A 13,660-nucleotide genomic window follows, 5' to 3' on the forward strand; every position below is an offset into this window, starting at 1 on the left:
CCAGGGTCACACAGCTAGTAAGTGTTATGTGTCTGAGGCTGGATTTGAACTGAGGTCCTCCTGACTTCAGGGCTGGTAGTCTATCCACAGCACCACCTAGCTGCCCTTAGATCTGCCCTTTAGAAAGATTAGTTTGATAGCTAAGTCAGGGTTGGACTGGAATAAGGAGAGACTTGAATTGGGGAGATAAGTTTTGGGGCTATTGCAATAGTCCCTCTGTGAGGTGATGAGGGTCTCCACTGGGGTAGTTGCAGTGTCAGAGGAGGGAAGAAATATGTTCAAGATATATCACAAAGGTGAATGATAGGTTTTGGCAACAGATTGAATATGGAGAGTAAAAGTAGGGAATCAGGGATGACACCTAGGTTGTGAGCCTGGGGGACTGGTAGAATGGTGGTGCCTTAGATAGTAATCAAGAAGGTAGGATAGTAATTAGGGAAAGATAATGAGTTCAATTTTGGACATGTTGAGTTTAAGAGGTCTACAGGTATCCAGTTTGAGATGCCAAATAGGCAGTTGGAGATGTGAGTCTGGAGGTTAAGAGAGAGGTTAAAAGTGAGTAAGCATATGTGAGAATCCTCAACACAGAGATGACAATTAGGAAAAAAAAACTACTTTCCACTAAATTCCTCCTCTAATGCCCCATCAGGGGGTAGAAATGACCCTGGGTTCTCTGAGACTAGGCAATCCAGCAAAAGCTAAAGTCTTCCTGCCCTCCACTTCTGGAATCACCAACCACAGTTAAACCAACTGCCCTTTTCCAGGATGGGGCATATCAGTTTACTTCCCTACAGCCTACTCACTATCCCTTTAACTTTTAAATAACAAATTATTCCTCCCTGGCTACCTTCCCCTTTTTTTGTGTAGTATTTCCCTATTAGAATGTAAGTTCCCTGAGGGCAAGGATTTTCTGCTTTTGGGATTGTATCTCTAGTGCTTGCACAGGGTAAGTGCTTAATAAATACCCCATTAATTATTTTACTTCATTCATTCATTCATTCATTCATTCATTCATTCATTCATTCATTCATTCATTCATTCATTCTCTCCCCATTTCTACCCAGCTGGAAGGGTTATAAATGATGGTCTGTGTCTGCTAAGCCTAGGGAGGCTCCTCATCAAGGTAGCCTTAACAAAAACACTTGCACCTGGAAAGACTAGGAGTCAGGGAAGGTTCTCAGTAGACACAGGAGCTATTTTACATAGCGTGAGAAGCAAATGAAGAATCTCTACTGAGTTCCCTGGTGTCCAGCTTGCTAGAGACGTAACAGTAAGGAGGAAAGGAGACAAGAATGGGAGGTAAAAGACTGGTGCTATCCTTGGATTTGCTTCTATTTGGCTAGCTGAGCTTTCAGACATCCCTTTCTCTTCCCTTGTCCCAGGTTCCTTCACCATTCTTGGAAGACAAAATGGCACACTCAAAAAGACTGGATTTGATAGCAGAGGGTGATTTAATTTTGAATCCCAGCTCTGCCATTTTCTTCCTTGTGCCACCTTGCTAAGTCCCAAACTTAGGCCTCTCGAGTCTCAAGTTTCTTTACCTGGAAAATGATGGGGTTGCATGAGATGGCTAGACACCAGAAGTTCCTTCCAACTTTAGATTGGGGATCCTGTGGCTAAATGAGAGTATCTAGGTGGCTCAGTGGAGGCCTGGAGTCAGGAAGAGTCATCTTTCTGAGTTCAAATGCAGCCTCAGACACTTATTGTGTAACCCTGGGCAAGTCACTTAACCCTGTTTGCCTCAGTTTCCTTATCTGTAAAATGAGCTAGAGAAGGAAATGGCCAAACCATTCCAGTATCTTTGCCAAGAAAACCCAAGTGGGTTTGCAAAATATCAGGCACGCCTGAAATAACTGAACAACTACTTTACTAAATGACTTTTAACTTCTCTCCCAATTCCGTGCCTTTCATATAATAATGGCGTGCCATGGTCTTGTGAGATCCTTTTCCATTTGATCCCCAAGGCTAAAATATACAGTATTGTGATGTGTATGGTTTAGGGGTTTGCCATTGTTTAAAAAAAATAAATTGGCAAGAAAAAGGGGAAAAATGGAAACAAATGGTTAAGTTATCTTCTTCAGCTACAGGTGTTTGGGAGTTGATGCTTCCTTAAGTATTGCATTGAGTTAGTTGTAATTGAATTTTTGCTTTGTGGGAAGCTCAAGGTGAACGGTAGCTCATGAAATTGCCCTGAAGGGACATAAGAATAAGGTAACTTGGATAATTGGCTTTGAAAACTGCAAGTCATTGATTCTTTTAAGACCAGTCCAAAATGATAACAAGTATAGCATGAGGTTCACACAGCTCAGCAGGTGTGAGAATTCTGGCACTGAATTAAGTACTGTTACATTTCAGAAAGCTAAAATGTGTCTTCATAGGGCACTGTCTAAGAATATCTTATCTCTCTTTTGTGATACAGAAGGGTATTGTGACAAGTACCCTGGTCTGACTATGAGCTGTTCCCCTAAGGTAATACTGATTTGAAAGGTAAGCTACAGGCCCAAGAAAGAAGAAGGTGTTTGTTTGGGAACCTTCCAAGTATGTTTACCATTTAAGGGGAGTCTAAACCAAAGGGCACTCTCAGAAAGGAGGCTACCCGAAAAGATATCATGCTGCTCTGATAGCACTCCCAAATTCATTTCCCTTCCAGGGGAAGAGGATGAACTATATGAGTGTTTTGGCTTTTTTCAGTATCTTTCCAGGGGTTCTTTTGACTTCATTGAGTCTTATGCATTATCCATGAGGGTAAAATAAAGGCTATCCCTATCCTACACTCAATTAGACAACAAAGAAAGATACTTCTTCTTTGTTCAGTCGTGTCAGACTCTTTGTGACTCTATTTGGGGTTTTCTTGGCAAAGATACTGGAGGTTTGCCATTTACTTCTCCAGCTCATTTTATAGATGAGGAAACTGAGGCAACTGGGGTTAAGTGACTGCCCAGGGGCACACCCTCATGACATCGTTCGTCCTCTTCGATGAGGAAGGATACACATCAACAATAGCTAGTAAGTGTCTGAGGCCGGATTTGAGCTCAGGAACTCCTGAGTCCAGGCCTGGGACTCTATCCATTGTGCCACCTAGCTGCCCATTTAAGGCTGGGAACTACTAGACTATATGATCTCCCCACTCCAGCCAACAGACTTGGCATACGGACCGGAATTCATATCCTTTTCATCTTTGGAACTTTTGCTATGAGGCCCCTCTGTTCTGTTTGGTGACTGCCTCACTTGACCTGCTATTTCCATCATGCTTTACTTCAGTCCCCATTTGCTATAACTTTGTCAGCAACATTACTCCTGTTTCTATACTCCTTCCTTGATTCTCCTTTCCTGCCTCATCCCCTACAGTTCCTGAACTATGATAAAGTAAACTCTGAGAAGAGTATTTCCTTTTGGCCGCACTCATTATTCCTAAACAAAGTAACCCCACCACTTTTTATCTGGGTTGTTACCATCTATTAAAATGTAAGGTCCTTGAGATCAAGAGCTATCTTTGCTCCTTTATTTGTTTCCCCAGTGTTTGCATACACTTTTTCATTCATTAATTAATTCATCACTAAAGTCCCTTTTAGGGACAAATTTTATGAATTTATAAGTCTACAGTTGAGTCACTTTCACTTGCCCTCTTCTCTACCACAACTCTACTTCAAGGCTAGACCCTCATTCTCTTGCAATGTTGGGAAACCCCACTAGTCGATGGTATCTGATACTTTGTCATCTCATGACAATGACCTTTATAGAGTATCCTCTGGGATCATTTATCTACAAGTAGCAAATGAAACCCAAACTTGAAAACCAAGAACTGAATTTCTAGGGATAGACATTCCTAAAGATCAACCACTGTAGAGGCAGTATGGTGAAGAGGAAGGAAGCTTAGCTCTGGGGTGAAAATCTGGGTTCACCACACTTACAAAAATATTTGTAGCAGCTCTTTTTGTGGTGTACAAGAAATTGGAAATCAAGGTGATGTCCATCAGTTGGGGAATGGCTGAACAAGTTGTGGTATATGAATGGAATGGAATACTATTGTGCTATAAGAAATGATGAGCAAGTAGGCTTAAGAAAAACCTGGAAAGACCTATATAAACTGATGCTGAGTGAAGTGAGCAGAACCAGGAGAATGTTGTAGACAGTAATAGCCACATTGTGCTGTGACTAACTTTGATAGACTTCGCTCCTCCCAGCAATGCAAGGGCCTAAGATGTCTCCAAAAGTCTCATGATGGAAAATGCTATCCACATCCAGAGAAAGAAATGTGGAGTTTGAATGCAGACCAAAACATGCTATTTGCTCTTTTTTTCTTCTGTTTTGTTTTGTTTCTTCTTTCTTGTGGTTCCTCCTATTGGTTGTAATTCTTCTTTACAACATGACTAATGTGAAAATATGTTTAATAGGCATGTATATGCAAAGCCTATATCAGATTAATTGATGTCTTGGGAAGGGAGGGGGAGAAAATTTAAAACTCAAAATGTTTAAAACTAAAAATAAATTAACTTAAAAAAATAGAAAACATTACAATTACTAAAGAATACAAATATCTAAACTTTTGGAGATTAAAAAAATAGCATCTTCCTCAACATTAGACTACTAATTACAGTAGTATTTTCTGAGTTATTTCTTTCTATCTCTAAATCTTTATTTATTGTTCACATTTTTGGGATATTTTAGGTAAATGCAGGATATCTCAAAGCAGCTTACTTGGAAATAAATAAGTGTGTTTTCTGTTGAGGCAAACAAAAAAAATCTGGGTTCAAATCCACCTGTTATTGTTACTTGCCTGTATGACTTTGGGTAGGTAACTTAAAGTTTCTAGATCCTAGTTTTCTTATCTGTGAAATGAAGGGGTTGGACTAGAGGTCTCTGCGGTCTCTCTGAGCTGTAGACCTATAAACTTTGGTCTTCCCACCCATTGGTAGAAGTTCTTTTTAGTACTGTCAAATACTGTGCTACTCTTGAGTAGCAGAAGGAATTTACTGTAGAACAGAATTTGGTGAGTGTTAGATCTGTATTATCCTTTATCCCAAGGGGATTATTTGTTGAGTAATAAAAGGACCTTATTAAAAGAGCTAAGTTTGGGAGCAGCTAGGTGGCGCAGTGGATAGAGCACGACCCTGAAGTCAGGAGTACCTGAGTTCAAATCCAACCTCAGACCAAACACTTGATACTTACTAGCTGTGTGACCTTGGGCAAGTCACTTAACCCCAATTGCCTAATTAAAAAAAAAAAGAACTAAGTGGTTTCCCCTCTAAAGTTGTCCCACAAGATGAACAGTGTTGTTGTGGGTTATGATATTTTAGATCACTTTGCTTTTTCAACTCGAATCTGTGCTGTAGGGAAAGCCCAGGGAGAAAAATCCCTCTACCAATGCAGATCAGCAGCTGTTCTACTATTGAAGAGTAGCTTAGGGACACTGAAAAGTCGTGACTTGCCCGGTAAGTGTCAGAAGCAAGACTCGAACCCAGGTTGTCCTGATTTTGATTCACATCCCCTCAGCTTTACCTTTGTTGTTGTTCAGTCCTTTCAGTCAGTCGTGCCTGACTCTTCGTGGCCCCATTTGGAGTTTTCTTGGCCAAGAAACTGGAGTGGTTTGCCATTTCTTTCTCTAGCTCATTTTACAGATGAGGAAACTGAGGCAAACAGGGTTAAGTGACTTGCCCAGGGTCACACAGCTACAACCTTAGAATCCTATTATAGGATCACAGATCTAGAGTTGTAACCTCCTTGTTTTACAATGAGGAAACTGAGGCCAGTGGAAGCTGAATGACTTGTCTGATATCCTTTGGGTAGTATCAGAAGCAAGATTTGAACTTGGGTCCTCTGACTGGGGTGCTGGTTCTGGAGTCAGGAAGACCTGAGTTCAGATCTGACCTCAGAACTGATCTCTGGGACCCTGATCAAGTCACTGAACCTCTCTTTGCCTCAGTTTCTTTATCTGGAAAATGGGGATAATAATAGCATCTACTTCCCAGGGTGTTCTAAGGATCAAATGAGATAATAATTGTAAAGTGTTTAACAGTGTCTGACACTTAGTAAATGCTATATATAGCTTAGCTTTTTTGTTATTGTTTAGTTGTGTCCAACTCTTTGTGACCCCATTTTGGGGTTTTCTTGGCAAAGATATGGGAATGGTTTGCCATTTCCTTTTCCAGCTCATTTTACAAATGAGGAAACTGAGGCAAACAGGATTGAGCAACTTGCCCAGAGTCACACATCTAGTAAGTTTCTGAAGCTGGATTTGAACTCATGAAAATGAGTCTTCCTGATTCCAAGCCCTGTGCTCTATCTACTGCCCCACGTAGATGCAATCTTACATATGAGCTGTTTTCAAAGTACAACACAGTCCTCTAAACTCCTGACAATTAGGTCTGTAAAATAGAATAGAATGGAGGGGAGTGAGGGTTGAGTTCTCAGTCAGTGGAGGTATTCAGATAGACTTCTTGGACAAGCTGTAGAGGGATTCATGCCTTGGGTAGAGTCTGTGATTAAACTGCTAGGTAGCTGCTAGGTAATGTCACTTGAGGAGCCCTCCTGTAGAGCCGAGCTACCTCAATGTCATTGTAATTATTGTTATTTCCATAACACTATTTTCCTCCCAGTCATTTCAAAGACTTTTCCCATTGCCAACATAGAATGTTAAAGCTTTAAATCCCCTTAGAGATGTTATCATCCAACTGCTGCATTTTACAGATTCAGACCTCTAGTTTTATAATTGAATGTCCTTGCAGAATATACAAACTTTAAAATTTCAGATGTTTCTCATATATTCCTCATGGCACTACTGCACTGCAGCGCCAGAGCCTTGTATGGAGAGTGTCAGGCATGTTAACGTTCAGAGTGAACTGAAGTTGGAAAGGAAAATTAAGTACAACAAAAAAGGTTGGTTTGGTTTCTTTGTTTTATTTTGATTTTTAATGTCTTGGAGGGAAGAAGAGTATCAAACAACAGGTAAAACTGCTAATCAGAGGACAGAACACAGTACTGCTCAGTTCTTACACTGCTTCTGTTTTCCCTGCCAAGGAGAATGACCATTAGAAAAGGCCATAGTAGAAATGACTCATATGGAGTGGAGATCATTGATTTTGGAATAAAATGGCCTAGATTTTCATTCGACTACTTCCTTCTTCTGGGCGGCTAGTTGGCACCATAGTGCACAGAGTGCTGAACCTGAAGTCAGGAAAACTCATCTTCCCGAGTTCAAATCTGGCCTCTGACACTTCTTAGCTATATGACCCTGGGTAAGTCACTTAACCCTGTTTGCCTCAGTTTCCTCAGCTGTAAAATGAGCTGAAGAAGGAAATGCAAACCACTTCAGTATCTTTGCCAAGAAAACCTTAAAGGGGGTCATGAAGAGTCGGATATGACTAAACAACAATTTTACATGACTTAGTTCTTCTACTTCTGTCTTACATAACCTCAGGTAGACAAGACAGTTAACCTTTGTGAGTCTCAGTTTTCTCATCAGCAAAGTGATTGGGGAAGGGGGAAGGGTTGGGTTCTATGTCTAAAAAATTCCTTCAGGCTATAACTATGGGATTAGTGATCCCATGTGCTTTCTGTTAAACCACTGAGCTTTAAATTTTAAGGTGGTTCTGCTAACTACCTCCAATGTACTGGATGGGTTAGTAAGGATTAAGTGGGTAGGAGGGAATTAGATTATAATTCCTCTGAAACCTGTCAGGGGTTTTACCCATTTGCATGCATGCCCAAAGAGGGCCCTATTTAATGATTGTTCCATTCTTTTTTTAAAATTATTTTTATGTTTTAAGTAAATACTTTCCTCAGGGATTTATCACTCTTGCACAGACTGTGAACAAAGTGATATACCAGTGGGAGTGTGGGTTATGATTTGGATAATTAATTGCCCCAAACACTCCACAAGGAAAAATAGCTAGGGTAGGGGTGGTTCTTGGGTGCGGCCTTTTGACTGAGTCCAAGTTTTACAGAACAAATCGTTTTATTAAGGGGACTTATTCTGGGAAGTTTGGATTCAATCAAAGGGTTGTACCTGAGAACCTAGAGGCCACATGTGACCTTGAGGCTGCAGTATCCCCACCCCTGAACTGCTAAGGGTTAAAGGAGATGGAATTCTTTGGGAGACTTTAGGAGGCTTTTGTTATTGAAATGCATCATATAATTGCCTGCTTTTTATATGTTGATTATTACATATTTTTGATTTTGCAGGGGATTTTGTCATCATTGTCATCATCTTAGCTAACATTTCTATACTCCCTACTATGCACCAGGTATCATGCTAAGTGTTTTACAAATATTATCTCATTTGATCCTCACAGCAACTCTGTGAGGTAGATGTTATTATTATCCCCATTATCCAGTTGAGGAAATGAGGGCAAACAGAGGTTAAGTGACTTGCCTAGGATCACACAGCTAGTAAGTATCTGAGGTTGGATTTGAACTCAGGCCTTCTTGATTCTAGACCTGGCATTCTATCCACTGTACCACCTAGATGCCTCTAATATAACCTGAGTATTCTTTCTACTGTACTGTACACTATACTTTGACCTCTGCTTTTGAGTGTGTATCTCTCTCCTCCTTCATTGGCCAACTGTCAGTTGTCGTACAAATGACAAATGCCTGACTCAAATACAAATGCCTGACTCAAACTTGCCTGCCAGATAGGTGTTAAACTACAAAAGGGCTTCATAAGCCAAAAAAGGTTAAAGCCCTCTGATCTATAATTTTCTTTCTCTGCTTTTTGTCTTCTTGATGTAGGTATTAAAAACTTCTTTTTCTATTTTTAGCAAACAGTTTATGTCAAATTAGTTATTACAGTTATCCTTTCCCCATCTCTTTTTTGCCCATCTTGTTTTCCATATATTGCGAGTCAGCAGATGAAATTAAATGGGAATTTTGGGGGCGTTTTTTAGAGGTTGCAGATGACACGTGAAGGCCAGCAGATGACATAGAAAAAGTTTAGAAACTCAGAAATGCATAAAATATATGTATAGTATTGCCATGTTTTATCTTTTAATACAATAAATACACATAATTTCTTTTTTAAAATTAAAAAAGTTAAAGTTTGTGAAAAGAGTGTGAAAGTCAGCAGATAACACACAAAGGCTACTACATTTTACATAGGTTTTCCAGATCAAGGGGGTGCTGCACTCCTAACCCCCCCCCAACATGGAAGGGATAACTGTATTTGAATATCTGATTGACTTTACTTGCTAATCCATATTATCTTTAAAGGCCTTTCTAGCTCTAATAGACTATGATTTTATTTTCTTCACTTTTGACTCTTAATAGCCAAATCATTCAAATCCAAAAGATATTTAGTGTCTACCATATAAGGCATTGTGCCAGGTACTAGTGATACAAACACATATCAAAAATAGGGTCCGTGTAGTGGAAGGGATACAAGTTGCCCAGATAGGTCTATATGGAATAGATTGAGGAGGAAGAAGAAGGTATACCAACTAAGAGGACCAAGGCAACCTTTACTAATGTTTGTGGTAGGAAAAATACTTCTAATATGTTTAAATAGGGTATTGCAAGGTTTAATTAGTCAATGAATGAATAAATCAGAGGCCCCATGGCATAGAGGATAAACAGTTTGTACAGGAGTCAGGAAGTCCTGGGTTCAAGTACAGCTTGTGGACACATACTGGCTTTGTGACCCTGGTCAAGTCACTTAATCTTTCTTAGTGTTCTGGGAAACTCTTTTAAGATTCTCAGTTGCAGGGAACATGTTGACCTGCATTGGTAGAAGTTATCTTCACTCAGAGCTTCTTACACTGATAAATCACAGGTCTGGCTCAGATGAATAAATAGAAACAAGTTATCTGAGAATTTCAGATCAAAATGACTCTAGTGAAATAGTGTAATCATATTCCCTTATTGCAGTCCTCTTCCTCCTTTACAATAGCCCAAATTAAATTTCTGTGGTTCAGCACACACAAAATTTCCATGAAATTTTTTAAGCCAGTTGCTGGTTGTACAATTTGCAAAGGAACCACTTTTATTATTATTATTACGTTCCTCTCTAAGGAAATGCTTTCTTTTCTGAGGGGTCTTACTCATCAAAATCACTGTAGACATTAATGAGCAATCTTTACTCTCTCCCCCTTTTTCCACCTTAAGGATGCTGATTTAGCACTCACTAATACTCTTTGGGAAAAAAAAGTCTGAAGAATTTGAAATAGTCTAATACTAGTAGTTGGCAATTGTGTTCGCAATGCCAGAGTTCTACTGGTATTTATTCCCATTTTCATGTGACTAGAAATGATAATACAGTACATTTTCATAGCATTTTGCCATTTTAAAAATGACTTGAATGGAATGCTAGTGTGCCATAAGAAACGATGACCTCAGTGATCTTAGAAAGGCATGAAAAGACTTGCATGAAATGATGAAGAACAAAGTTAGCAGAACCAAGAGAACATTGTATACAGTAACAATATTGTTTTAAGGGTGACTTTGAATGAATAAGTCATTTAAAATAAAGGACATATGAAAGAGAAATGATCTACATCCAGAAAAAGAACTGATAGGGACAGCTAGGTGGCACAGTGGCTACAGCACTGGCCCTGGAGTCAGGAGGACCTGAGTTCAAATGTGGCCTCAGGCACATAACACTCACTATCTGTGTGTGATTGTGGGCAAGTCAGTTAATGCCAATTGCTTCACCAAAAACAAAAAAATGAAAGAACTGATAAATAGAAGTATGTATAGAATAATTTTATGTATAGGTACCTATTTGTGTCTAATGGTAGCCATCTCTAGGGTGAAGGGTGAGGGAAGAAAAAAAGGGAAAAAAAAAGAAATTTCTTTGTTGTATATTTGAAAGGAAGAGCAAGTTGTACATGGTAGATTTGCAGTTTCATGTGCAGTCATCTTTTTAATTGTATTGTGGTGTGGAAATACTTGTTTTGGTCTGAATTTGCTTGAATTAAAAATAAAATAATTTTTTAAGAAGTGACTTTAATATACACTATCTCTGTTGATCCTTAAAACAACCCCATTTTGATACAGAACTGTCACTCTGCACTTTACAAATGGGGATACTGAGTGGCAGACAGATTTAGTGATTTAAAGGTACCATGGTATAGTGGAAAGAGCACTGTCTTAGGATCCGGAGGTAGTAGCTTCAAATCTCATCTCTGTCACTTCCTAATTATGTGACCTTGATCAAGACTCTTAACTTCTCTAGGATTCAGTTTTGCCTGATCTATAAAATAAAAGGGCTGGAGTAGGTAACCTCTAAGGTCGCTCCAACTCTAGGATTCTGGATAGATAAGGGAAATATTCTTCTCATTATTATTATCGTAATATCTACTTTATTACTACTCCCTTCTCTCTGCTCTATACAACCAACACCTTGGTATAGGCCCTCACCTTAGACTTCTGTCAATAGCCTTCTATTTGCTCTCTCTCAGTTTATCCCTTCTCCCAACCATCTTCTAAATAGCTGCCAAAATACATTTCCTAATGCATAAGTCTGGCCATGTCATTGCCCTGCTCAAACTCCCTCTGTTTCTCACCAATGTCAAGAGGATAAAATATAGACTCTTTAGCCTGGGTTCTAAGTCCCTCCATAATCTGTCTCCCACCTACTTTCCCAACCTTACCTCTCTAGGTCACAGGTGTCAAATACATGGCCTCGTAGGCATCGCTCCTGAGTATGGCTCAACCAGATTAAAATATAATTGGGAAATATTTAACAGAATAAATAAAAATACAATAGAACGTAGACAAAGCTACTATGCATTTTTCTAAGTTAGCATGAGCCTGCAGGGATCCTTATGTATGGGTTAGCAGCCCATATTTCTATTTGACTTTGACTTCACTGCTCTAGGTTATAGTCAGATGAGACTACTAACCATTCCCCAGACTCAGTACTCTCTCCTGCCTAGAAGTATTTTTCACTATGCCCAGAGAGCATGTCACTCCTCATATTTACCAGGAAGTGAGAAAAGAAGAAGTGGGAAAAAAGAGAGAGAGAGAAGAGGAGACAGATGGAGAAGGGAAAGAGACAGGAGGAAGAGAGAAGGGGGAGGAAGGACAGAGGAAAGGAAGAGAGAAAAGAAGGGAGGGATAAAGAGAGGGAAGAGATAAACAGATACAGAGAGAGACAAAGACTGAGAGACTGAGAGAAACAGAGATAGTGGGAGAGGAAGAGGGAAAAGAAGAGAGAGATGGAGGAGGGAAAGAGAAAGGAAGGGAGAGAGAGAAGGGGGAGAGAAAGAGAAAGGAGAAGGAAGAGAAACAAGGGGAGAGGAAGAGAGAGGAGAGATAGAAAGACAGAGAGAGACAGAGACAAGGGGGAAGAGGGAGAGGAAAAGAAGGGGAAGGAGAGAGAGAGAGAAGGGAAGATGGACTAATGGACTTTCTCACACTGTACTAGAGGTTAAAAGGCAATGAATTTTCATGCTGATTCTGATCCTTATGAGCTGAGGATCTCCTCTATGAACAGTCTTTGACAATTAGTCATCCAACGTATTCTTGAATGCTTCAAGTGATAAGGAATTTACTGTATCACAAGCTAGTTCATTCTATTCTCAAACAGCTTTAATAGTTTAAAAAGCATTCCTTATATTTAGTCTACATCTTCCTCCCCCCCCCCCCGTTAGCTTGTACTTACATGTTCTAGTTCAGTTGTTCAGGCTTTTATTTTTTAAGTGTGCTTTTTTTTCTTTTTATTGGCATTTTTTCCCCTTCTCTTGACTGAATCGTAGGAGCTAGAGCTGGAAGGGCCCTTAGAGATCATTTAGTCTAACCCCTCCTCCCCATTCATTTTAGGAATGAAGAAAAGGACTTTCCCAAGGTAAATGGTAGATCCAGGATTCAAATCCAGATCCTCCAAATTCAGTGCTCTTTTTTCCCCCTGCATTCTATTCTCTTTTCTTAGACTCATCAGGAATATATATTTTTAAAAAATGTTTGTGCAATATAGACAATTGAGTCTTTTAGCTTCTGTGACTGATAAAAGCTTTATGAGCATTTGATCTTGCCTCTGAAGGCATTCTCAAAGTAGTTAGACATTTGAAAATGAGCTTTAGTAGATGAAATAGTTGGCTTGGCCTTTTGGCCATTAAGTGCCCTTACTTTAGAATTGTGCTTTCCCCTCCTTGTTCTTCACCTCTTTTCTTCTTTCTGCTTGTTTAGGATTACTGGAGATTAATGCTAAAAGGTAATGAATCTGCTTCTGAGATCATAATAAATCTGGAATATCTTATATTTAAATATCCCCTTACATATTAGATGATACTGATTAAGGCTACTTCCCTCTCCCTTCCTGTGCACCCTTGCCTCTACCAATATTGCTTATATAGGCAAAGGGTGTAGGGTGTGTTCAGGGAAGATCAGTACCTCTGGCGTGAGGGCTGCTGAGCCCTTTTAAGGGCTGTTTTCCTCCTTTGGTGTCCACCTAATCCATCTAAGTCTCACCTGTGGCTCCAGGAAGCTATAGCTTGCACAGCGGCCACACCCTGGTCAACCATTTCGGCAGATGGGCTAAACCAGGTTGAGGGTAACTGAGGGGTCTCAAACCTGTTGGTGAGTTAGGGGAGTGTCTACCCAAGCATGTGAAGACTTCCCCTGGTGTAATGGGTAGATGGGAACAATTTGTTCCAATGGCCACGAAGGTGGCTGAAGCAGGCGCTGTGGAGCCGTTTAGAGCTTGGTTAGACATCGAAGACACCAA

The 13,660-nt window shown here is 39.9% G+C and overlaps 1 protein-coding gene across 2 annotated transcripts in view; it reads left to right on the plus strand.

Moving 5' to 3' along the window:
- RCAN2 (regulator of calcineurin 2) overlaps positions 1–13,660 on the plus strand; it is a 355,633-nt gene that overhangs the window by 29,982 nt on the left and 311,991 nt on the right. The window lies entirely within an intron of this gene.

The sequence above is a fragment of the Phascolarctos cinereus genome, unplaced genomic scaffold (genome assembly GCF_003287225.1).
Source record: "Phascolarctos cinereus isolate Bilbo 61053 unplaced genomic scaffold, phaCin_HiC Scaffold_5;HRSCAF=322, whole genome shotgun sequence".
Taxonomy (NCBI): domain Eukaryota; kingdom Metazoa; phylum Chordata; class Mammalia; order Diprotodontia; family Phascolarctidae; genus Phascolarctos; species Phascolarctos cinereus.